At 38.8% G+C, this 25,258-nt stretch overlaps 1 protein-coding gene across 8 annotated transcripts in view; it reads right to left on the bottom strand.

Moving 5' to 3' along the window:
- The window catches only part of ATXN1 (ataxin 1), a 295,239-nt gene that overhangs the window by 98,740 nt on the left and 171,241 nt on the right, over positions 1 to 25,258 (bottom strand). For 7 of the 8 annotated variants that reach the window (XM_042465297.1, XM_042465290.1, XM_042465292.1 and 4 more), the window contains one exon: positions 18,703 to 18,794. The exons of the other annotated variant lie outside the window; for it this stretch is intronic. The gene's annotated coding sequence lies outside the window, so the exon portion shown is untranslated. The remainder of the gene's footprint in view (positions 1 to 18,702; positions 18,795 to 25,258) is intronic. 8 annotated transcript variants of the gene reach the window in all.

Here is a 25,258-nt window from a genome sequence, read left to right as displayed (position 1 = left end):
TATAAAATGAACAGAAGTCCTATACTGAAAGCTTTCGATCTCACAATATAGACTACTAACACCCGTCAAGCTAAATTCAACCCAAAAGCTTCTTAAAGATCCACTATTCCCAGTTACCTCATCACCAACAACATAATTAAGAGACTCGCCACTATAAGCATAATTTGCATATTTTTGTCAGAAAAAACAGATGTTCTAAAAGATCAAACTACCTGGAAAATTAATTCATGTTCTATTGGAATTCTTTTTCAGCACAATATACAATACCATTGTACAATACTGCTAATCAACTCTAAACGTTCAATAAAGCAGCCAATTTAGACGTATTTACATTGCATATATGTGAGAACTGACTAATTTAGCTATTTAAAATGATTTCCTAGATGCCTAATCATTGAGAATGAATGCTCTCAGCTCTTAGCTGAAGTTATATTCCTCTGGGAAGTCTATAGAATATTTAACCACAATAGATAAACCTACAGCTTATCTTGAAGCAAGTCAGTAATTGTCTCAGTTAATATAAAATTGAATGTATATAAGTATTCAACATGGGAAACAGGATGAGGGATATTAAAATAGCTATAACACGTATTTTTTCTACCTTTTCTCTCTAAATCTAAATCATTTGCTATAAATCTCTGTGTTACAATATTGACCAGGAGTACTAACCTATCTATTTGTTGTAATAACCAAAGTTCACATTGTATCTGCTGACCTCCCTCACCTTACCCTACATGTAGTTTTCTAAACCACACTCAGAGGAGTACAGAGAAAAAGAAGCCAACAACCTTGTGTAGAAGATTAACTGCTATAAAACATTATCACTAGGCTCTTTCATTTATATATAGCTAAAACACCCTCTTTCAGACTTTATTTAATTACTTTCAAATCTGTGTTCTTAAGAGTGTGTTGGTACTACCCAGTTCCCTTCTGGGAGAGAAGGAAAACTGTCCCTTCTTTTCCATGAAATGTTTGCTTGTTCTTTGTGAATGTGAAGTTCACACCTGTAAAGATCAGTAGCAAAGTTGCTTATAAGTAATTCAGTCTATTTTTCAGTCACTGATAGCTCCTGATAATGTACAAGAATGGGACAGAAACATGGGCACTAGACAGGGCCCACAGGGTGGTTTTTAAGGACCTCCAATTTTTTTTGCCTCCAAATACCTCCAATGCCTGGTAGGTTTTTGTCCAAATTCTCCAGGTTTTTGTCCCACTGCTGGGCTATTTTAACCCAGGAAATGCATTTTTTTGCCAATAAGATGTGGGGGGAAATTGTTTCCAGATTTTTCAGAGAGAATTTTTTGCCATTGGAGGGGGGGAGCAAGGCTCTCCAAGGTCTACAGAGAGCAAATACAGCTCTCCCAAACCCTGGTAGCTGCCTGCACCTACACTACAGACAGGGATGCAGATACATGTGTAGGGATCTTTAGGCTGGGCAAGGAGAGAATCCCACCCAAAATCCTAGACAGCCACTGCTATCAACCTGGGCTGTCAATACTGGGCTACATGGACTCATCATCTATCTTAACATATAAGGCAGCCAGGTACTTGTACTGGCAGGAAATCTATGTGTGCCTCCTCCTCACTAACCTGCCATTGCTACCTCTCAGAATTGCTTTTTTAAAAAAAAAATCAATTATTTATTTTAAAAAGGAACAATAAAAAGAAATACAATAGAAAAAAGCTAAAACCCTACAATAAAAGGGCTAAAACCTTACAAAATCACACAAATATCAAATAATCTTTCAAAATCTTCAAACTTTCAAGAATATCCCTCCCGTAAAGTCCCATATAACCTAGATTGTTTTGAATAAATCAGATCACAGTGACCCCTGACAAACCAGAGGATGAGCAGCTATAAGATTTACATTAACAAGTCAACAAATCAATCGACATATGGTAGTATGTCCCTAAAACTGGGCAGCCTCTCCAGCATAGAGGTGACATGGACTTTATCATTTGTGATAGTCAGATAGGGGTCATATACCATTTGTGAACTAGCTTTAAGTTCTCTCTGGTCAGGGCTGATCTCGATTTCAACAAGGGAGATGACTCATACAGCAGACCAATCAGTATCAGATATTGATATATTTAGTTCACTTTTCCCCAAGTTGTTTTAGAGCAGTTAATATCCTGATATGATTCCATCAAGATACAATGGTATATACGGGAATCAGCATTGCTAATAAAAACAAGAATAGCAATTAATACGGTTGTTTTGTGAGATTAGACAGTTTACATTAGGCTCAGTTTTCACATTTATCCTGGTGCTTATTTTAAAAAATATTTCACTGGCACTTCAATAAAAACATGGTCAAGAATTAACCTCAGATGGTTGTCTGGAGAACAAAATGTTTCCCATGCATTCACTGCTATAGCACAACTAGACAGTCTGTCATTTTGAAGTTTACAATGTGATAACTTCAATGAAAAAGCGTATGAGCAGCTGCAAGTGGAATCCATAATGTTAGCCAGGCATTTCTTGAAGGAAAATTGTGCAGCAGTTCTTGACTGTAAAAAAATACTCTTCATATAAAATAGCAAACAGAGTCATATAACAAACTCTCTCAATGGAACATACCTATAGCGTGTCCAAAACTGACCAAATATCTCTAGCAAAAATGGTCATGCCACTTCAGACAAGTGGTCAATCTGAGAGTCTTCCAATACAAAAGAGTACAGAAGAAATCTGCAACAGAAGTCATTATCTACAACAGCTTGCCCTGTTCCCCCTGAATTGCCAGCTATGTTAGCACAGCACGCAAGTTTAGCATTCAGTATTGCTCTGGCCAGGAAACTTACTACTTCAACATGTCTCTACAGGATACTCCTGATTGTATCTGTAAAAGTCTGGGAATTCTACTGCATAGCAGTCTGTCTGGAAGTACATTTCAGAGAAACACTGGAGGAAACAACACCCAATGTGCTTCTGTCAAGAACAGTTTTAAACAGAACAGGATTAAAAGGGATGTACAAGAAATGAGTAGGCTCAGTTCCCTTTTGTGTACGAAAAGGCATGCATGTTTTAACATTAGTGCCAATGAATTCCAGTCACTGGGGAGCAACTAAAGAAGAGGGTTTCTGGCTTTCCTGAAGTGGTTACCGTGAGAGGCAGAATGTGGGATCTTCCTATGCGGAACAAGAGGGATCACTGGTTGGACCCACTAAACATGGATGGAACAAATAGAAAATGGTCCTAGAGCATGGAGACTGTGGGCTTTACTGGGCTCCAGATCTCAGCAGCCCTAACTAACATATCCAGTGGCTAGAAGTGCTGGGAGTTGCAGTTCAACAACATCTGGAGGGACAAAGAATTATCAGCTCTGTGGTAGAAAAATTATGGGACACAGCAGGAAGGGGACAACACAATTTGAGGACATATTCTGTAGGTTAAAGATTTTACCCCTTATAGGCAATGGTTATTCCAACTAAAGCTGCTGTGACATTGCAGAATTAATGCAGTTTGACATTGCTTTAACTGTCATGGCTCACTTGTAGTTTTTGTGTCACCAGAGCTCTCTGACAGAGAAGGCTAAATATATCACAAAACTCCAAATCACAGAATTCTACAGCATTGACCCACAGCAGTTAAAGTGGTATCCAATTACATTATTTCTGAAATGCAGATTAGACCTATTATTTACTTCTGAATTAATTCTGCAGTGTAGATGCAGCTTGAGACATTAGATACTAACTATCATAAAACAGATGACAGCCTGATTCTGTCACTTGATAACAAAGGTAGGAAGTTCCTTGTTCCTCCTTAATTTTTATTTTCACTTTCTCATCACAAGCCAGTCTTTTTTCCCCTTCTATCCCACTTTAACTGCAAAGCATATACAAAACCAGCCAAATTTCCAATTTTACTTATTTATTTTTATCAACTCAAATTCTATATGCTTAACGATTTAGGTTTATCCTCCTCCACACACACATACACTTTTAAGGTAGTTTTGTAAAACTCTCTGCACTCAGTTTCTAGAAGTCACATTGCTTAAAAAAATACAGTAATTCTCTCATAGTAATTCAAAAGGCAGAAATTCACTGAAGCATCTATTAGCCATTGGTTCAAAGATTCCCTTTACTAAATCCAAATATCAACCCATACACCCCATTTCAGTACAGATAAAGATATACTGTACTTAGAAAAGGAAGTACAGCTGCAGCTTAATATCTATTAGGCTCGCAAATAGTAGAAAGAGCTAATGACTTTGTCCCTCAACCTAAACACCCTATTTCCATCTTGGTCGACTATATTAGCCCCCAAGACCTTTCCAGGGATTACAGATCTTTGTGGGCACACTCTTCAGGGTAAACACATAGGGAAGAATCTGTCTCTGAATCTGTGCCTATTGCTACTGCCGCTCTCTCCTCCATGGAGCCCTGTGGAAGAGATATCAGCTGGCCATGTTCTGCATCTAAAAAAGTTCCTTGCTCCTCCTATTGATTTATTGCTCTATTCGTACTCTCTCTTTTGCCTTTCAAACTTTATATATATTGTGTGCAGACAAGGTACGAATCAGGGGACTATTGATTCCACAGACAGCCCCATAGGCACACATAAAATCCACTGTCATTTTTAAAATATGCACTTTGTGCATAGATTCCAATGCATATATACTCTGCTCAAATAATAGAGAGAGGGAAGAACCTCCTCAATTAAGTTGCAAAAAATTATGTATGGTCCAGAGAAAGTCTTAGACAAATAAATGCTTTATTTGGCATAACTTTCTGTGGATTGTAGCCCACAGGGATTTTTTGGTTGTGTTTGCTGCATACCAACTCAGATACCGACATTTGAAATTCTCATAATGATAGAACCCAGAGGAAGATTCAGAAGAGATAAAAGGAAGTACCTTTTCACATAGTGCATTGATAAACTTTGCAATTCACCACCACAGCACTGGGATACTGGCTAGTAACTTAGATGGCTTTGAAAGTAGGCAATTTCATGGAACAAAGGACTATCTGCAACTATTAGTCATGCCTACATAGAACTGCCAGGATCAGAGAGAGCATGTATACATATACATGAATACAGATATCAGTTGCTAGAGCAACTGTCCTCATGTCCTGCTTTTTTGGGATTCTCACAGGTGTATGTTTGACTGTTATGGGAAATATAAATAAAGAGCCCTGGTAGTGCAGTGGTTAAATGCCTGTACTATAGCCACTCACTCACAAACCATAAGGTGTTGAGTTCAATACCAGTGAGGACTCAGGCTTGACTCAGGCTTGCATCCTTTCGAAGTTGCTAAAATGAGTACCCAGATTGTTGGGGGCAATTAGCTTACAGAAGCTGCCCCGATTGCATTTTGTAGAGAGGCGGGATATAAATAAATTTTATTATTATTATTATTATTACAGTTGTAAACTGCTTAGAGACTGCTTAGGTGGTATGAAGCGGCATATAAATGGAAATGCTATTGCTATATAATTCTGATTAGATCATGTCAACTAGCATAATTGCAATCCTCCCTCCTATGTTCACTTAACAATATGGTTCTCAAAATGTTGAGGCAGGACCTCCAGGGGGCATAAGAGTTGCTTAGGCGGGGCGCATGACTTGGAGGCTTTGATTCCTTCTCCTACTCCTATTCCCAAACTTTTTTGTGTGTAAAATTTATCCGTGCATTGAGTTGAATATTGAATTTACTTAAATAAAAACTGTTGTATTTTGAATGATGTTTGAGTATCACTTTCTTAACATATTAACAGGTTTATACTGTTGCTGGTTTAAAGTTCACTTTTAGAGATTCACTTGCAGTCATGCAAAATAACCACTAGATGTCTCTATATTGTAGTTATAACTTCATAGAAGAAATTGTCCCTAAATTAAATGAGCAAGCAAGGAAATTATCATCACTACTCTTCCCTCCAAATGGGCTATCAAAACTTCATGAACACTAATTAATGAAAATCAGAAAAACAGATTTTGTGACAGAAAAGTGTCATTCTTTTACGTTAAGCACTACATTTACCAGATATATTAGACCTTTCCATTTTTGCAGCAGATTTCAGTTTAAAGAGTTTTGTTACCATATGGTCTAAGCGTGAATTGTTAGAAACCAATTCTGTCTGATGCCATCAAATAAATCCCACTTGGAAACTTTAATAAGAAAATTTAACTCACCATCCAGCCCCATTTTATCTCATCAGTGAACTGTGGCTACTCTTATTGCTATAACCTGCTCTTCAACAATCTCTCTAAAAAGAGAATATAGCTTAAGACACTATAATGGCAGCCACCCACATGGGAAAGTGCCTTCTGCGTCATGCTGTTGTACTACTCCTGCACTACTCAAAGATATGTTTGCACATATAATGTATGGATGCAGAATACACAGTCAAAATTTTGCCATGTTAAAAACATGGTAACAACTCAAAACCTTATACAAAAAAATAGTGTCCAAAACCATTTTCTGAGGGATATTTCTGGGCTGCCAATAGAGGACCATTTTACTGCAACCTGAAGTTATATATATAGGCTTTTCTGCCAAAAGTCAAGATAAATTGATGCGTGTATGTTTTGTATCTTCTTTTTTCGAATGAGTATTTTGGTTTAACCCGTTTTCTAGCACTGTGATCTCTCTAACTGCAAAACAAAGTCCAGAATAAAAAATAATACACACACATAGACACAAAAACCACTGTACTTTAGCTAGCCTCAGCTTGCTATCAGCATATTTGTTAACAATCTGCCTTGTTCATACTGATATATTCTGTCTCACCTATTCTTATGTCTTGAAACTATTCTAACCTTCAATACAAAAGTCAGGGATTTTGCTGCAGCTTTTCTTGGAACAGGATAATTATTAGAACAATCTCTGTCAAAGATTGTTCTGCTAAACTTTGATCTTTCTGATCTGCTCTATGTCAGAGAGATTAAGGTTATGTTTTTATATCAGTCAGGATGCCAGGTAGCTCACTATAAATACCAAAGTATTTATATGCTTTCTTGCTGTGACTTTCCTTAAGAAAAGAAGTGGAAGATGGAATAATGGATTTTGTCCTCCTTTACTGACTGATATAGAAAAGGACTTGAGATACAGGCTGGCATCTGTAAATAGGCTCAAAACATGTTTCCTCTCTTCAGTTGAACACCTAAGGCAAGGGTGGGAATTCTGAAATCTTACAGAATCAACTGCATTTCTTCACTTGAACCCTGTGACCCACCAAACAGTGCTAGGCTCAAATGCTCACACTAAGAATTAAAGTTTTCTGAGCACTGGATATTTATTTATTTATTTATTTAGTAAGTAAGTATTAACAAAATGTCACCAGCTGTCCTTTCTCTACATTTCTTAATTTCATCTGTATAATCTGGGCTGTTTTGCTGTGATATACCCTGATTTCCAGGTGATACCTGCCAAGACTAATTGTTGCTTAAACTGCGTGGAGAAACATAGTCAGGGACGTAGCTAGGATTTTAGGAAAGGGGGGGGGGTCCAGACTAAGTGCCATCATTATAATGGGGCTTAGGTGTGGCGGCGCAGCAGCACACACCATTCATTTTTCTAATGGAAGGGGGGGTCCGGACCCCAAGAAACCCACCCCCCCCGGCTACATCCCTGACATAGTGCATGTTACTTACAGACTAGTAATATGAAGAAAAATTACTTCTAATAACAATACTTGAATACATTAAATGGCTTACTCAAAACAAATCTCATTATCATGTATTGACCAAATGGCTGCATACAAACAATTCAGGAAAGTGAAAATCTTGAGTTTTGCTAAGACAGGACCTGAGGCAGTATTACCCAAATGCATACCATTTTTGAACAATCCAAAAGTGAATGTTTAAGACAGAAAACAATTGTTACTGCAGCAAAACAGTTTCCAAATGAGGAAAATGTCTTTGATTCAAAAAGATACTTGCGTATTTGTACAAACACTCCTCAGACACAAAGGCTAAATATCCACATGCCTAAAACTAACATGAAGACTGAAAATAAAGGCTATGTTTTAGTAAAACTGACTGAGCTCTGAGAAACTAGAAATCCTCCAGGACAGGATGGATGATTATTTTATCAGCATAGCCAGAGCAGAGACTAAAAATTGTTCTCAACAAGGAATATAAAAATAGTTCTTTAAAAGGGTGCAACACCGTGGATTATGGAAAGTGTAAAAAAAGGCCATGAAAAAACAGTGAATGAGACCAGGATAGGCAGGAGGGGATTCAAATGCAATACAAGGATTTCAGACATTAAAATCTTTAACATTCTCTTTCACTCTTAAGGTGGGCAAAAATACAAGGAAGGTAAGGCTGTTAGGATGACCCACAAAATGTAGGTACTTTCCTAACATCCATCAACTCTTCTTCATTTGAGCAGACTGTCATACTGCTACATCTCAGAAGAATAACTTCTTTCCTGAGATTTCAAAGCACTATTTACATCATTGTCAGGCATTATTGCTAAATAGCTGGGGAGGCAATGACCGTAGTGGGAATCTTGCAGCATGTAACAATTTCAGAGTGAAGCATGTGTACTAGCTGTGGCTTTGCAGCTCATGAAAAGGAAATGAGGTAATAGTTAAAAATATCCAAATAAGTAGCAGAAATATTTATCTTTCACCAACATTTTTTAAAACTACACTTCATGTGTATCAAGTAGCTACAGATCTATCCCTAGTACAATACAAAAATCTAACAATTAAAACTACAAGCGCCTGTGAATGCAAGGTATAAAGGACATGGACAAATTCTGGGGCAGGCAATACTGAAATCCAGTTTCTTTTCCACATATCTCTGGTCTGCTACTCCTATCAACTGCATAAATGGGAAACAACATGGAAAAAGAGAATGAAATACAGTGTGCCCTGGCTGCCCCGGAAGAAGTAATGGGGCATGCATCTGTGGCATGTGCACTGCACTGCGCTGCAGGCATGAGCCCCATTATTTCTAATGGGGCTACAGCATATGCAGGATTTCCCTTATGGGGAGGGGTGGGGTGTCCAGAACAGATCCCCGCATAAGGGAAGGGCCCACTGTATATATCTTGTATGGACATAAAAGAAATTCTTTTATAAAAGGTACCATTTTCCTCATGTGGTGGTCATGTACAAAAGCCAGACATTATCGGCTCAAATACATACAGCAATCACAGAAATATTTCAAAAGAAAAAAAAGATAAAAACCCTAAAACATTTATATTAAACACGTTGGAAGAGAAATTGAAAAAGAGATCTGGAAGAGTTTTATTTTATATAACCACAGCAGCTAGAGTGGTTAATACTAAAAGATGGAAGGATGAAAAAATATGTGATCAATCAGAGTGGTTTTGAGTATATGGAGAATGATAAGTTAACAGAGCTACTCAGAAATAAATCAGTGGAAAAATTGGGAAAGATTGGACAGAGAGCAGTAAAGTATCGAACTACTTAAAATCAGGGGATTATATCTGAAGACATATAAATAAAATACATAGTAATATACACATATAAATTAAATATAGACTATACTCAACTGTTACTTCTATCAGATAAGCTGTAATATAAGTTAATTAATGAGTGAAATGGCTATAGAGGCATAATCAAGTAGAGAGAGAGAGAGAGAGACATTCTTTTGTAATAGGTTTGGAAAGAAATTAAAAATGGAAAAATAATTCAATAAGAAGACCTATATGTGAAATGAGGAACTATAGAATGAATGTTTTTAAATGCTTAGTTTAGTTTTAGTGGGTCTGTCTATATAATTTGTCTATAAATTTTATTTGTTGGGAAAGTAACGACGTGATGTCTTGCTGGGCTATCTGTTGTGTTAATAAATATAATTTTTTTTAAAAAAACCACCAAACTGAATTAGCCATTTTTAAGTGGGAACAGCTACATGGTTCAATACACAAAGACTCTTGGAAAATGAGCAAAAAAGTGACTTCACAGTACAGTACTGTACTACTAATCAAGCAAAAAACCCAGCTCACTTGTATAATGACATTACAGCTGGCCCTCCACATTCGCAGCTTTGACTTTTGCGACTTTGATTATTTGCGATTTTGATTAATATATATGTCCTCTCTAGGAATCGCTAGCTCCTCCAGAACAACTCTGCTGGCAACTGACCATACAGTTGTGCTGAAGGACCTAGAAGTTCCTAGACAAAACACTTCTCTAGGCATCTGTACATCCTCCAGCATGATTCTATGATCGACCTCTGGAGGACCTGGAGATTCCTAGGGAGGTGTTCTCTTCGGTAAAAAGAATAGTTGTTTTGTTTTTGTTTGCAGTTTTACCACATTCCACATTCACAGGGGTCCTTCACCCCTAACCCCAGCAAATGTGAAGGGACCACTGTTTATTAACCAGTTCAAGCAAAATACAACCATGTTAAAATTAAATAGTTTTCAATATTATGCTACTTGAACTAGGCTGAGTTCTCATCATATTGCTCTTTGTTAATCAAATATAGCTCTGTTTTTTGTATTAGTTACAGCTTTCAAGACCCACAAGGTTCCTTAAGATATACTAAAAATCCTTCAGAAATATAGATTGCCACAAATAGCACTGTTATTGTTCTTTTGTCAAATAAACGCTGCAGCCCTGAAAAGCAAGAAAATTATGCTAAGACAGTTAATGCTGAGCCAAAAGACAAACAATACAACGGTAGAACCTCACACAGTGCAGCACAGAACAATACAATATAGAAATAGAGTTGTGGGTGGTTGCTATAACTGGATTGCTCTACAATCTGTGGATATAATGAAGAGAATCAAGGAGCTTTATGTATGTCCACTGAAAAGCTAATTCCTGTGTGTCAAAAGTGTGTGAAGGAAGCCGAAACATAGAAGTGACTAAAGGAAATAACGAATATTGTGATGCTTCAAGCAAGAATGACGTTAGAATTAGGGACAAATGTATAGAAGTATCATAGATGGAAAACCACTTAGGTCTAACAAGAGTCAACAGAGTTGCCACCTCCACCTGCACACTTCCTGGGAATTCATGTATCTCTATAATATGTCAGAGAAAACCTAAGCTTACTGTAATTCCTATGTTCGGAGGTAGGAGAAATTTCACACACACACACACACACACACACACACCTTTCCCCATCATGAGTAATAGCAAATTGGAAGAATGGAAATGATGTAAAGAAAGCAAGAATCACTAATCCTCTTTTGCATTAGCCTCCCAGCCTGAGGCCTGCCATTAGCAACACAACAATACACATAAATCACTCCTGACTTCCCAGGTCACACAGTATATATATACCCAATTTTTTCCAGGCAAGCATTCTCTGAAGATGCCAACCACAGATGCTGGCAAAACGTCAGGAAGAAACTTTTCTAGAACCTGGCCACATAGCCCGAAAAACCCACAATAAAATATGGATGCCAGCCATGAAAGCCTTCGACTTCACACAAGAATCAAGGATCGCTGCCCAAAGTGTAGGAGTATAGAACAGAGGAAGTTGCAGTAGTCAACAAGATGACAGAGCTTTGAGTTGTGTTTGGCATGTTACAGACTGCCATTTAGTATGCGCTCTGTGCGTACTAGGGTTAGGAAGGGGAGTGCTAGGGTTAGGAAGGGTCTTACCTTCCTAACTGGCCCTGTCCCTAGTACGTGCAGAGCGCGTAGTAAATGGCAGCACCCATCCACATGGGCGCTGCTATCTTTATGTCTCGGACGCACAGCGTCCAGACGTCGCACAGCGGAAGTGCCGCCGTGAGTGCGAGCCTCCACTTCCGGGTGCCAAAAAGAAGCACCATTTTGGCGCTTCTTTTTAGCTGCGCTGGGAAGCCTCACGGTCTGGCCACTGGGGCTTCTCGGCGCAGCTAATGACAGCGGCAGCAGACTGCCTGCTTTTGGGGGGTCTGTAACGTGCCATGATATCGATAACAAGTAATACTAGACTCCTGGTAGTTTAAATATGAGATTTGCCTATGTTAATGAAAAACAGAAAACTGTCAGAAGAAAACTAGGAACAGCTCCTGCTGTGTTGTGATTTTCTGGTATTAGAAAATTTGTTTTCTAAAAAAGTAAAACTACTATGATTATTTAATGTAGTATTACATCCCAAAATCTATGAAAGATGACTAATTAGAGTGAACCTTGCTGGCAACAAAGGGATATGTTGTTTTAGTTTTTCAAAAATGTATTGAAAAATTTATTCTAAAATAACTGTAAAATAATGCCATCTCCTTAAATTATCAAACCTGCCTCTATGCTTCTACTTGCTACCTGATAAAGAGCAATCAAGATAGCTGTTTCCTTCTTTGCCTCCCTCCTGACCTCTGTGCCATCAGATCTCTCTGAAACACTATCAGTACCTGTAACTCCAAGCACCATACCTGACACAACCAGAAACATAAGCTTCATTCTGCTCAGTGCATATAGTTTGCAGTCAGCTATTGTAAGGGATTGAAACAGACCTGGAGCAGATGTGAGTGAGCATGTTATTCTCAACAGAATAGTATTTCTTCTATCAGGATTCAATAGACTTTGAAACCTCACTAGTACACTGATGACCTTGACCTCTTTTGGATAGGAGCCCAACATAGCAAGCTGAGAAATGAGAGCTTTTAGCTGATACTGCATGCAACCTACCCAAAGTTTTCTTGCTGCAGCCATTAAAATTCCTTGGACTCGGTCCTATGCTAGAATATGCAAGATACTTACACAAACATTTTTCACTGCTAAACACTACATTGGTGATTAAGGCTGAAATCCCCCCCACCTTCAATCTTCTTCATTTTCTAATCATTGGGATCTGGATTAAGGATCCAATGGGATCTGCGGTGAGCAGTAGAGGATTCTACAGTTTTGTAGCAAAATGTCACCCCAGGATACTTTCCCAGATGCCAATTAGAATCTACTTAATTTTTTTAAAATGAGTGGACCAGTCTCTAAGGTCCAAAACACACTGCAAAAATAATCTAGTTTGACACCACCATCAATGCTAGCGAATTCTGAGAACTGTAGTTTTGTGAGACATTTAGCCTTCTCTGTCAGGGAGCTCTGGTCCACAATAAACTACAATTCCCAGGACTGCCTAGCACTGAGCCATGGCAGTAAAAATGGTGTCAAGATGGATTATTTCTGCAGTGTGTTTTGGACCTCTGTATACAACCTATGCATACTACTTGGAACCTCAGGACTGCAAATGTAAGGGTGCTTTCACAACCAAACTTAGAAACTGGAAATATGATGGCATAGACAATCCCAATTTTAGTACTCAATTATGTATCTTTACATTTCAGGATCTGGTCTATTTCATTCATAGCTGCCTTTCCAACTTCCAGCCTGTTCTGATTTCTTGGCTGAAGTCTCCATTCTGATTAATAACTGAGCCAAGGTATGGAAAATGATGAACTATTCCAATGTTTTCATCATCCAATTTAAAGCTATGCAAATCATCTATAGGTTTTTTTTAAATGTTCTTCCTGGACTCCAACAAAGAATCTTTCTATTTCTGCTCTGCCTCATGTCTTATTTGGTTGGAGGGAAAAAAGCCAGATACTTCTTGATGGTTCTGAGGCCTGTTACAGACTGCCAAAATAAAGCTGCTTCGGGTCTCTTTGGAGGTATGCTATTTAAATGATGCATGGGTCCTAAAGAGTCCGGAATTCGCGCCAAAGCCACACTCCATTCCTAAGCACTGGAGTGCAGCTTTGGTGCAGCTTCCGGATTCTTAGGAGCAGAGCAGAAATAGAAAGGTTCTATGTTTGTTAAAGCTCAGAATAGCTGCTTTGAGGAACCCTGCAACTGTACTATGACAAATTTGCTGAACTTCTGCTCTATACTAGAAGCACATGATGCAATACAAAAATCAGGAAACAAGATATTATGACTAATCATTCATGTGGTGCTAAATACTAATGATTTTGGTAAAAAACTATTCCTCCCAGTGACTCTTGATATGCCTACAGAGCTATATGCTTATTTAAAGGAAAGCAGAAGCTGTCTGTAGTTTTTAGTTAAGAATACTGCCTGAGAAGAAAGCACTACTTTCTCAGAGACAGCATTTTTCAGATAACTGCAATTCCTACCCTTTCTGCAGTTCAGAATAGAACTGCTTGCATGAGCTGAGACATATGGAAGTCTCTCATTCTCAGCAGCCTGCAGTTTCTGTAAAGAAGGAGGATGAGGGGGAGAGGGAGTCATGAAGTGAACTGTAAACAGATGCAAACAACTTTTGAAGCAGACTAATCCAAACTTTAAACTGTGTCAAAACTTTCCATTCATTCTGCCATGGTAAAGAGTTGACAGTTCTCCCAAGAGATCCACAACATGCCATTCTCAAGGACCAAGACAGAAATGTTTTCTGTACTCAAAATTCCTCTCTAAAATGCTGATTAACACATTATTTTTCATGTTACTGTATAAAGATATTTGCCTTACTCTCCATGGGATTTGACCATTGTTGCCATGCTGTTCTAGGGAAATATTATGCATGTGAGGAAATGAGATTATTCTAATCATAAGGAAAGGGTTTTCTGTATTGGCTACAGAAAGCATTTGCTCACAGTGCCAAGGACCTGTTTGGTGACAGGAGTTGCTAGTGTTATGACCCTACTGTATCTGCAATACCATCTTATATCCATTTAAACCACTTTTCCCCACCCCCCACAAAAAATTCAGGGAGCTTCCGATCCATTACGTGTGGTGATTTTGTAATCACCCTAGCCAAAACCTCTACGGTGTGCCACATTTGGATGTAGGAAACTTTAATACTTATTGAGTTAGGAAATGCATCATGTATTCTTGGGTAAGTCACCCTTTTGTATTTTAACCTACTTAGAATGTGGAAAGGGTACTTTTTGAACTATAATTCCCTGAAACTCCCAGAAAACATGAGGTAGCTTTCCAAAACAGATTTGAAAGGCCATATTTTTGATGTAAACCCACATGAGTCCTAAGATCCTCAGGGAATGGCTTTCTCTTGCTCCCACCACTATTACAATCAAACTTACTGGTGATAACATGAGATAGAGACTTCTCAATGGAATGGAGTTCCCTCCCATGGGAAGCTAAACTGCCCCATCTCTGTTCTCCTTTTACCACTAAGCAGACCTTTTTATTTAAACAGGCATTTGATGGTTGTTTGTGAGTTTATCTTTTTATGATGTGTATGTGTGTTTTATTATTTCCTTTAATGTTATGTTTTTACATGATTTTATGTATTTGAAACCTAATTTTAAATTTTAATAGTTTTGTTGTTGTTCCAACCTACAGTTACGCTAAGGCAAACCTATCATAGGGTTTTTGGTAAGATTTGCTGAGAGAGTGTGATGTGCCCAAAGCTACCCAGTGGGTTTCCATGGCCAAGGAGGAATCTGAACTCACAGCCCAATGCTCAAGCCAATATACTACAATATGATAGCTTAGTTAATTAGGTTTTAATTTTTTTATCATATGGTTTTTAGCTTTATGTTTTATTCTTGTTTTATCTTTGGGCCCCAGGTTTTAAGAAAGGTGGCATATATCATAGATTAAGTAAATAAATAAAATAAAGAATAAACACTGTTTTACATTTTAAAAGTGTTTTAAAATGATTAAATCAATTTTACTTGCATGCTGCCCTGAAATCTCATGCTATAGGATGGGATATAAATATTTTTATGACGACAATATAGATGATGATATAATGAACATGCAGTGCGCCCGCGTCATACGCAGGCACGCTGTATGCTAAAATAATATTTTGCTGTTTCCTAACAGCATATAAGAGCTGGGATGCTCTGGATGCATAATTTGTAAGTAAATATTATTCTTATTATCTAAAAGAGAATTAAAAAGCCAGTGTAAGTTAAAGGAAAATTGTGTGTGTGCCTACCATGAGGTTTTCTTGGCATGATTTGTTCAGAGAAAGTTTGCCATTGTCTTCGTGTGACTTGCTACCTTGTTAATAGTTTCTAGATGGACATAAGGAGTAGGTTCTAAAATATATTCTAAAAATTATTGAAGTCTGGATTGTAGCTGTTGGTGAAATGATACAACTACAGCAAGGGACCAAGAAGCTTCCAATGAAAGAGAAAAGTGAAATTTGACAGTAGAAAAATTGATTGATCAGTTAACAAATTATTAAAATTTCCATTAAGTATTACATGAACGCACATGTCTAAGTCCTAAATTCAGATGCTGAATGAACTTTTGCCCATAGTGAATTCTTTTTAAAATCACCAAGTTGTAAAATGTAAATAGATAAGAATTTATATAGCAGTGATAAATCTATATATAGCCTGATAAGATGTGGCACCACCCTAAAGGAAAAGAAGCTCAGAATCACCTGCTGTTTCAGAACCATATTAAAACCCAACAACAAGCTTAAATGGAAGACTTATAGTTCCAAGATACACACATTCGCTTCAAAGTATGTCCCACTGTCTCAGTGATGGTAGTTAACTAAATAAAATTAATTAAGTTTTCAATTAAGTAGAAAATTTCTAACAAAAAGGGCAACTTAATTAAATTTATATTTTAACTTGAAGTAAGTTGGTATTTCACCATTACCTTAAGTCCAGAATTAAATTATTAATTGGGTTATCAATTAATGTATATACTCGATTATAAGTTGACCTCATGTATAAGTTGAGGGCAAGTTTTGGGGCCAAAATTATGGGTTTTGATATGACCTGTGGAGACACCGAGGATAAAACTTAGCAGCATGTAACAAAGGATGTATAGGATGAAGCAAAGAAAAACAATGCTAAAGAACTTTAAAAAAAATTAAGTTTGTGCTCACCCTAGATGCTGGATGGATGAGATAGTAGAGGGGGTTGATGCTTCCTTTATGTGCTTGGAGAAGGGATTAAACTCTTACCTTTCACCAGAGGATGGTTTCTTTTTTTTATACGAGTTAAAGTACAGTACTCACAGTGATCAGTGGACAACTTGACCTAGGTTTTTTTTGTTTTTTTTTTGGAGGGGGGGTCATTTTTTTGACTAAAATTTCTAGACTTATACACGAGTACTCTTTCAGTAATTAGATAAGAGACCCTATTAAAGACAACAAATTTTAAATTTCCCAGTTGTTTTACCCACAGTATAGTTCTCTTGGATTTCTGACCAAGTGTTACTTTCTTCTTATTAGTCTTTCAGGTTGGAGAGTTGCAATATTTAGGTTTGAAGAGTCAAACCATTTATTTAATACTAGTTCCCGTAGGATAAATGGTGTGAAATTCTTCTGAGGTTAGTAGTTGCAACAACTGCTCCACCCCAGATGTTTTTTTTTGTTTTGTTTTTTTGTATCAATACAACTTCAGAAAAAAGGATTTCATAAAACTGTAGAAACACTTGGAATCCCTGCAAAGTATAGACCAAAAAATGGGGGAGGGGGGGATGAAGTGTCAAATCTCTGGAGGCAGTTTTCAAGATCACTCTGGAAAAGCTCTTATTGTACACTTTTAAATTAAGCTGAAAGGTGAAACAGACTGATCTTTTGTGCTGCCATCCAGGTGGCTTCAGTGAACGGTGTTTTGATGCTGCACACTCTGAAGCTGCCTGGAAGCCAGCTTCCACTGCCCACATGTAATCCAGCTTCCGGGCATCTTGGGCATATGTTGATTACACATCAAGCCCTCAACATTCCAGGAACCCACTGCGGGGCTGCGGAAGAGCTGCTAAAAGAGGCTTTTCCACAGCCGAAAAAGGAGCGGTTGAAAACCTCTCCTTTTTCAACTTGCGCCACAGCAGATTGGGGTTACGGCTTGCAGCTGCCATGGCCCCAATCCATCTTCAGGTGGGGCGGCTTCATGCCACCCCATCTGGGCTGCCTAATTTGGCCTTTAATATTTATTCTCCCTTCTAACATAGTTCTAATTGAACTAGATTTTTTCTTATTAATGATTAACTAATCACACTGCCTCTTTTCTACTAACTTTCCTGTGTCTACACTGTATTTACTTGTCCCTATTTCATTATAGGCATACCTGGAATTGCAGCTTTAGAGTTTGATCCTTTGTATGTTTATGCAGAAATCACACGTTCAATGAACAGTACTCCCTAAATATATTCCCAATTGTGTGTTCAAAACTGTAGCCTTGTGCCACAATTCTAAACTCATTTGTTTGCAACGTATTTCCAATTAAGCTCATATACACATGTGGGCCTTGGTTTTTAATTGCTTGAGAAATGCTGGCAGCCTATTTGTCAGAAAAGGATGTTTTTCTCTTCTGTATAAATCTGAGATATAACTGATATCAATAAAAATTATGCCTCTATTCAGATCTAAAACAAACATAACATTATTCATCATGATAGTTTCTGAGATCACAGTTTTGCACCACTTCACTATGAAGTTTTTATTTTATGAAATGAACTGCAGTATTCTATAGTCCAGATAATATATGATTATCTAAATCCATTTTCAGCTACATTTCCATTTTCAATTTTTCTAGTAGGCTAAAAAGAACACAACAGATATGACAAATATATAGCCATTTCTGGCTATACATTTTGTGTACATTCAAAAAATTAAGCTGCGAGATCACCTCAACTATTCTTATGTAGAAAAAGTGTCCTCCATAAACACTTTTTCTTATAGTAGCAGATGGATGAAAGGGAAACAATTCCAATACAGAATATATGGGATATTTGGGGAGAAATGTCACCCTTTCATCTAGTTAAATCCCAAGAGGCATTGTTGGCCTGGGTTTTGGGTGTCCGTTAAGCCAACCTTCTTTTAAAATTCTGTTTACTCAATGAAGAAGGTATTTACAAGGGAAATATTCCAAATTCATTACTGCATGTTTTACTCACAACATTCACTGTCGTCTGTTAGGTCTCTCAGATTTCACCTTGAAGAATTTGCAGATGTTGCTGGATTGCTCACAGGCCTTCAGTGGTGCTCTCTATCAAATAAAATAAAATAAATCTTTAATTAAATAGTACAGAGAGATTAAACAATAAAGGGGGAAATGTCAATTGAAACAATAAAGTTTCAATTAATTTTATAAAACATAATAGACTAAATGTAAACATGGAAGAAGACCCCAGTCCAGAATGTTCTCTGAACTCTGCTCTTCAGCTTACTGGTAATTATTGCAATGGCTCCATAGATCTTGCTCCAAAAAGTACAAGTTATAATAAGGGTAACAACTGGGGATTTCTAGACAAATCTTTAAATGTCTTTGTTATCATATATATGATAAACATACATACATATATAGAGCAAAGGAATCCACAAGGGAAGGGCATTATCCTCTCTATATATCCTTTCTTCATTAAGCAGGGGTTTAAGGTCCATCCACACATAAACTGATGCACTATTACATATGTTATTTAAAATACATTATAAGTCTTCATGGTACTCTACAATTTAAAGCAACATGTATATACAGCATGATTTACAGGGCTGTGAAAAATTCTAGCTTGCTATCAGTCAGAACTAACTACAGTACTAAGAAAAAAATTATACAAAGTATAAAGTGCAGCAGCAGTTAAGAAACACTCAGTATGTTCACCATTTCCCAACTTCAATCTAGAGCAGTGGTTCTCAACCTTCCTAATGCCGCAACCCTATAATACAGTTCCTCATATTGTGGTGATGCCAACCATAAAACTGTGGTGTCTTGGTTTCTAAGACCATCAGAAATATGTGTTTTCCAACTGTCTTAGGTGACCACTGTGAAAGAGTCATTCAACTCCCAAAGGAGTCACGACCCACAGGATGAGCCATGGATTATATAGAGCCATTGTTCTATGGGTCATTTTTCTTTGTGATCCTGGTTTGCTTGGTGTTTCACAGATTATCATACTGCTGCTAGTGCGATCCTCCCAAGAAAGAGATTCATGGCCTAGATGGCACAGATAAACAGCTCAGTCCTGAAGATCCTTGCAGAAATAATCCAGTTTGACACCACTTTAACTGTCATGGCTCAGCATTGTGGATTTGTAGGTTTTTTTTTTAGACATTTAGCCTTTCCCTGTCAGAGAGTTCTGGTGCCACAACAAACAACAACTCCCAGAATTCCACAGCATTTAATCATGACTGTTAAAGTGGTGTTAAACTGGAATATTTCTCCAGTATGGATGCAGTCCTAGAAAGAGGGTTGGTGAGTTGGTGAGTACCGAGGATGTGGACAAGATCCTCGGAAGTGTTCGGAAAACAACCTGCTCTCTTGATCCCTGCCCCTCGTGGTTAGCGGCCCAGGGGGGACCGGTAGTAACGTCCCTGTTACACCGGATAATTAACACCTCCTTGAGGGATGGGCGATTTCCATCGGATCTAAAATTGGCCATTGTAAAACCGATCCTAAAGAAGCCCTCCCTCGACCCCCTGGTACATAATTTATCGGCCTGTTTCGCTGCTTCCATTCTTGGGGAAGGTGATCGAGAGGGCGGTTGCGATCCAGCTTCAGACGGTCTTGGATGAAACTGATTATCTGGACCCATTTCAAACTGGCTTCCGGGCGGGTCACGGGGTTGAGACGGCCATGGTCGCCTTGGTCGATGATCTCCGTCTGAGCGTCGACAGGGGAAGCGTGTCCCTGTTGGTGCTCTTGGACATCTCAGCGGCTTTCGATACCATAGACCATGGTATCCTTCTGGGGCGCCTGGCTGAGGTGGGAATTGGGGGCACTGCGCTCCAGTGGTTCCGTTCCTACCTCTCTGGGAGGTCCCAGATGGTGCAGCTGGGAGACGCGTGCTCCAGCGAGCGGGCCCTTAAAACTGGGGTCCCTCAAGGAGCCATTCTGTCTCCCATGCTATTTAACATTTACATGAAACTGTTGGGAGAGATCATCCGGAGACATGGGGCGCGGGGTTATCAGTACGCTGATGACACCCAAATTATTTTCTCTATGTCTCCGACTGATGCAGTGACTGGGGATGGCGTCTCTCCTCTCGTGGCCTGTCTGGAGTCAGTAATGGGCTGGATGAGGAAAAACCGACTCAAGCTAAATCCAGAGAAAACGGAGGTACTAGTGATAGGTTCCCCCGGTCCAGGAATGGCGGTGGTTCCACCTGTCCTGAACGGGGTCACGCTCCCTGTGAAGGACTCCGTGCGCAGTCTGGGGGTGCTTCTTGACTCGTCGCTCCACCTGACTGCTCAGGTGAATGCGACGGTCAGGAGCACTTGTTACCAGCTTCGGCTGATTCGCCAGCTGCGCCCATACCTGGAGCGGAGGGACCTAGAAACTGTTGTACATGCTCTGGTAACTTCGAGATTGGACTTCTGCAATGTACTCTACATGGGGCAACCCTTATACCAAACTCGGAAGCTCCAAATGGTACAGAATATGGCAGCCCGGCTGGTCACTGGCGTATCCAGGACCAGCCACATAACACCTGTGCTTAAAGATCTCCACTGGCTGCCCATTCGCTTCCGAGCTCAATATAAGGCGTTGGTTATTACCTATAAAGCCCTAAATGGCTTGGGTCCAGGATTCCTAAAGGACCGCCTCTCCCCGTACAATCCGCCTCGCACCCTCAGAACATCTGGGCAGCAACTGCTGAAGGTGCCTGGGGCTAGGTTAGCTTCTACTTCTAGAAGGGCCTTTTCCACAGCTGCCCCAGCCCTTTGGAACATGCTGCCCACAGAGCTCCGCTCATCCACCACCCTGGCCCAATTTAGGAAGGAACTCAAAACCTTCCTATTCAAGCAGGCATTCCCCGATTAAATATCCTGTGGGCCTCCCTCCTCTTCCGTGGCCATGAGGATGGGCTAACGGGGCCTTTGTTATTGTTTTTAGACTGTGTTTTATTGTTGTTTTATGCTTTTAACTTGTATCTGTTGCACTTGTTGCATGTTGTAAGCCGCCCTGATCTTTTTGGAAGGGCGGGATATAAATAAAGATTTTATTTATTTATTATTATTATTTATTATATTCTCCTATATGCATTGGATAAGCTAAAAGCATGGAACAGGCTTACTAGGTGGGATATCCATCTCAAAGGGAGGATTCCATAAGTGTAACAACCCTTCAAATGACCAAAGCCCTTCTCAGAAGGAGGACATCTAGTAAAGTGTCTGAGGCTGAGGTCAGGATTGGGCATGGAGATCACTCTTTTATAAACCTCATGTTTAGACAAGTAAGAACACTGCTTGCTACTGGTTCTACCTCCTGCTAATCCTCTCTTTGATTCTTGTTCTGATAGACACCTTCACAAGGATTTGTGCGGCTTCTGACTCTTCCTTTGGAGTGCCTTTTCCAAACTTACTTGTTCTCTGGCTGGATCCTTTGTGCCTAAACTCCGGACTGCCTTGACCCTATTTCTGAATAGTCCTTGCTTTAATTATCAGCTGCTTGCTCGGATACTGCTGGCTTAGACTTTGGACAGTCTTAACCTTACTGCTGAGCCATCTTGCCTGAAACAGAACATATGTCAACCTATTCTGTTGTGGTTGCTCCCACTTAGCTAAGATACACCACCTGAATTTCGGGAACATCTGATGGCAGTGTAGGAAATATCTAAAACATATAGCTCCAAATGCAAACTAGAATTTACCCTGGGTTAATAGCAGACTCCCCCCCCCCAGTTTCCATTATGCACACATATATAGCAGATGTGACAGTTAGAAAATTGTACCATAATTAATGATTTTGAAAATGGCCCATGAGTTTATAGCTAAGGATCCAGCAAGATCTGCCAATGAATTGAATGGAAGGATCTCCTTTTTATGTAGTAAGAAGAACCAAAGGATTGGGAAAGTTATTTTTAGGGGGTTCTCAGTAGCCATGCTGTCTGGGAGATTCTGAGAGTTGTAAATCAAGAAAAGATATTTCTGAGCTCTGTCATGCTATGTTAGTTGCAGAATTTAGAGAATTATGTAATTCCAAAAAGTAATTTTTCCAAGCTCTGGTCAGAACCCAAGAAGCCATGTTACACTCTCAGACCAGTGCTGAATATATTTACAAGAGAATGGTGGGGGGATGCCCACTCTTATCTCTTTGAGGCATATATAGATAGGACACCTTCCGCCATTTCACAGGCTAGACCTCTATCTTCCACAGCCACAAAATCCAAATATAGACCTGCATAGTGACTTCATTCTAAGGAGCATGGATATGACCTCCTCACACAGAGAAACGATTGTGAGGCTTATAGAAGGTCATAAAGAAATGAGAGAGGTACTAAGACAGAGATTCCAGTGATTAAAGGATCACTCCCAAAAGCACTAGTACTGTATTACAGTTCAGCATTTCCTGTAGTGTCACTGACTCATTTTAGGTACCTGATGGTGAATATGAATATTTTCTAATTCCATCACAGACTAGAAGTAAGCTCCTGCAAATATTTTATGCAAAACAAATTTCATATATATACAATGTCTCAGAATTTCAGAATTTGAGTTCTCAGTTTGCATTATTTGGGGGTATTTTTACCATGCAAGTGTAAGTTCTCTGGTACAGTACAGTATTTGTAAACAGAATCATCCTAAAATATATTGGAAAATGCTGTTGAACTTAACAGTGACAATATACAGTGACAGAGCAAATAATTAGTATGCTGAAATCTCAGATTCAATCTTAAGTATTATTACCATATATACTCAACTATAAGTCGACCCCATGTATAAGTCAAGGTCAGGTTTGGGGGCCAAAATTATGGATTTTGCCATGACCTGTGGATAGGTCAAGGGTAAAACGTGGAGGCTCCTTTAGTGTGTGCCTGTGTGCGTATGGCAAGAGAGACTCTCACTGAGTCTTTTTGCTTTATTGTTTCAGTTTTCATTTCAGCCAGATGTGCAGGCAGGAGAGGGACTCTTAAACAAACAGCAATCAATCAATCAATCAATCAATCACCCAGGACTCTTTCTGCTTGGCTCCAAAGAGAAACAAACTCTCTGCACCGCATGGGGAACTCCGAAAGAGCTGCTATTATATTACATTAGTGACTCATAAATAAGTCGATCTGGGATTTGGGGGTCAAATTTTGGGCTAAATTTTTTAGACTTATAGATGAGTATATAAGTAATTAATCACATTTTAGGTGATGGGACCTAGGATTGCTTGAACTCATGGAGCAATGTCCCCAATCAGGCTACATGGACTTGGCTGACTTGACATGGGAACTTCCTATAATCTCCTATGGGCTATTTTGCTAGGAACACAACCTCTCTCTTGAGCCAATCTCTCTTGAGATCAATCTCTTTCTACTTATTTTTGTGATTGTGTGCCTTCAAGTTGTTTCCAACTTATGGAAATCCTAAGGCAAATCTATAATGGGGTTTTCTTGGTGTGATTTGTTCAGAAAGTGTTTGCCAATGCTTTCCTTTCAGGCTATGACTTACCCAAACTCACCCAGTAGATTACCATGATCAAGCAAGTATTCAAAACCTTGTCTCCAGAGCTGAAGTCCACCACTTAAACCACTACACCACACTAATATATTTAAGGTTTCAGTATTCTGCACTTCATAAAGTGTTTATCCCAGGATAGTTTATTAAGCATCCTCTCACTGAAAAATGATATTTGGTCCCCCATTCTTTTCCAATCCAGATGCAAAAGGGTTGCGAGGAAGTGGCAGGCCACTTCTCAAATTGATTCAATTGGAAAACTAGTTGCTGAGCAGTGAGCCTTGAATATTTTCTGTTTTGCAACAAAAGCTAAATCCTACAATATCCAAAAGGGACTGCATTTCCTCATCTCTTTTTTAGCAAAACACTTTCCCAACAGCAATATAACACACATTTTAAATTACATTATGAGTACTAGGCAGTGTAGGAAAAAATTACTGTCTTGGCACTTTTGCAAACTACCTATTTAAAATTCACAGGATCTCCCATGTTTAATCTGAAAGCTAGAGGCTTGTACATAAGAGTGTGCTGCATTCTCCTGGTATTTATACCATGTCTTCACTTGATTTCTCATGAAGTGTTCTGTAATTTGGTCCTTCTAAACCAACTAGTGCTAATAAAAATGCTGTTATAAATGCCAGCACCCATGTTCCCATTTCATTATTCATATTATTCCACCACTAATCCTTCATTCACTTTTAAAAACTACTTCACTTCCTTTTCACATGAAATAAGCCTTCAACAGGTTCACTCATGTTGTGCTGATGGAGGAAATGCAACTGAGCTTTTTCAAATGTGTGTCATTCAGTTATGCGAATGAGTCATGTGAAACAGTTTTCAACCAGTTTATAAAACTACATGGGACTGAAATACATTTTATGTATTTTCCTTTAAAAAATTAATGGGTTTGTAAATTCCTGTTCTAAGTACTGTATAGATGCACATGCTGTGGATCACTGATTGTATAGTTAACATAATTTGCAGAGATTCTGAGTTTCTGAAACATCCTACCTAATGTTAATGCCAATTGTATCCTGATTTCAACTGGCTTAGACTTTTTTCACAATAGAATTC

This window comes from Sceloporus undulatus, chromosome 4 (genome assembly GCF_019175285.1).
Source record: "Sceloporus undulatus isolate JIND9_A2432 ecotype Alabama chromosome 4, SceUnd_v1.1, whole genome shotgun sequence".
NCBI classification, from domain to species: Eukaryota; Metazoa; Chordata; class Lepidosauria; order Squamata; family Phrynosomatidae; genus Sceloporus; species Sceloporus undulatus.
This window is presented reverse-complemented; position numbering and strand designations above follow the sequence as displayed.